Genomic DNA, 1793 nt, shown 5'->3' with positions numbered 1-1793 from the left:
GAACTAAAAGTAGAAGTAGCCTATGGTTCAGTAGTCCCACTCCCAGGCATAGATCCACCCGCAGTCCAAGCCAACAAGCCAGATGCCCCGTTTGGGCACATCGATCTGTGCGCGCGCTCGCATGCGCATGCGCGATCGCCTGCGAGGCTGGGGGTGGGGCGGGGGCTGGGGCTCTGGCTGGAGTCGGTGCAAGCCCCGGGATTGCCTGAGGCAAGCCAAAGGAGCCCCAGAGGGAGACGGGACGGCCGGTCGTCTGGTTTCCTGAAAGCCGAATGCGAATGCGGAGGGGCTCGCGGGCCGCGGGGAGGCAACCCAGGTCTGCAGCGGGAGTCGGGGCCCCGGCCACCCACTCACTCCCCCCGCCCCGGGAGGGGCTGGGGCTGCGGGGGGGGCGGGGGGGCGAGGGGGGTGTGGGTCCAAGAATTGGGACGCGGGGCGGGGGCTAAAGGACCTCTTCTGGTAGGCAAAAAAGCCTCCAGCACCCGGAATTCCCAGGTGGTCTCCCATCCAAGATACTAAACAGACCCGACCCTGCTTAGCTTCCGAGATCAGACGAGATCGAGCGCCTTCAGGCCGGTAGGGCCGGAGACGGACGCGGCCGCCGCGGGGCGCCCTAAGAGCCTTGCGCTTCGCCTCCCTTTCGCTCTGACCTGCAGGTCGGGCCAACGGGCCGGCCCTCTCCTCGGGGGGCCGTGCTGTACTTGAGCCGCACGACCCGCGACCGCACTCCAGCCTGCTGACGCCGGCCCGGCCCCCGAACACCGCCAACACCAGACCAGCAACCGCCTGGCCGGGCCCGGGGGCCCGATGGGCTTCCAGGACCCCCCAGTGACCGGGAGGGCGTGCGTGCGTGCGCGCGGGGCCTGGGGGGTGGGCTGAGGGGTGCGGAGGTCTCGGCGCCCTCCCACCCCCGGCCACTCCAGACCCGGCCGCGCTGGCTGAGCGGGGCTTCCCCCCCCATCCCCTTCGCTGCTCAGGGCCGCGCGACCCCGGAGGTGTCGGTCTTCGGGGCCCGCCGCCTCCCGATCCCCGCGGCCCGGGGGCCTCTGAACCTCCTGCGGGCCTAGGCGCAGCGAATCTTGAGCGCCCAACTTGCCCGGCACCTGCCCGCTGCCCAAACCCACCGGGAGCCACGGAGGCGCGGTCGACCGGAGCGCCTCAGCCCCGCCCCTTTGCCCTACCGAGGCGCCCCCCTTGTCCCCACGCCGCCCGCCAAGCACCCGACCTTCCTGAGAGAGCAGACGAACCACAGGCAGGCACACAGACAGACACACACACTCGCACGCACCCACGCCATGGGAGACAGCTGGCCTGCGCGAGCTCCTCAGCCAGAGCCATAGCACCAGGGAGAGGCCGGGGCCAGACCAAAGGCCCGGCGGATGGCTGTCGGGAGAGACAGAGGAAGAAATCCATGAAGCTTCCGAGACAGACTCCAAGACGGCGAGAGGGAGATACACACACACACACACACACACACACACACACACGAGTGTGGTCTTTGGAAATTCTTCTGTTCGTAGTTGCTGGGTTGAGCCCAACTTTTATAGGCCCCATGGAGTGCGGCCCATCAGGCTCCTCTGTCCGTGGCATTTCCCAGGCGAGAATACTGGAGTGGGTTGCCATTTCTTTCTCCAGGGGATCTTCCCAACCCAGGGATCAAACCCGAGTCTCCTGCGGGCGGATGCCTTGCCATCTGAACCAGCACATTGCGAATTCCCTAGGCAAAATACAAAGAAAAGAGCTCGTGTGCTACTAAGTGGAAAGATGATTGAAGAAACAGAAGGTGTCCTTTG

At 66.5% G+C, this 1793-nt stretch overlaps 1 pseudogene; it reads right to left on the bottom strand.

The window, feature by feature from the left end:
• Window positions 1-470: 470 nt before the first annotated feature.
• LOC129627417 (uncharacterized) lies at window positions 471-590 on the bottom strand (annotated as a pseudogene).
• Window positions 591-1793: the final 1203 nt, after the last annotated feature.

Source organism: Bubalus kerabau, chromosome 14, assembly GCF_029407905.1.
Source record: "Bubalus kerabau isolate K-KA32 ecotype Philippines breed swamp buffalo chromosome 14, PCC_UOA_SB_1v2, whole genome shotgun sequence".
Classification (NCBI taxonomy): domain Eukaryota; kingdom Metazoa; phylum Chordata; class Mammalia; order Artiodactyla; family Bovidae; genus Bubalus; species Bubalus kerabau.
This window is presented reverse-complemented; position numbering and strand designations above follow the sequence as displayed.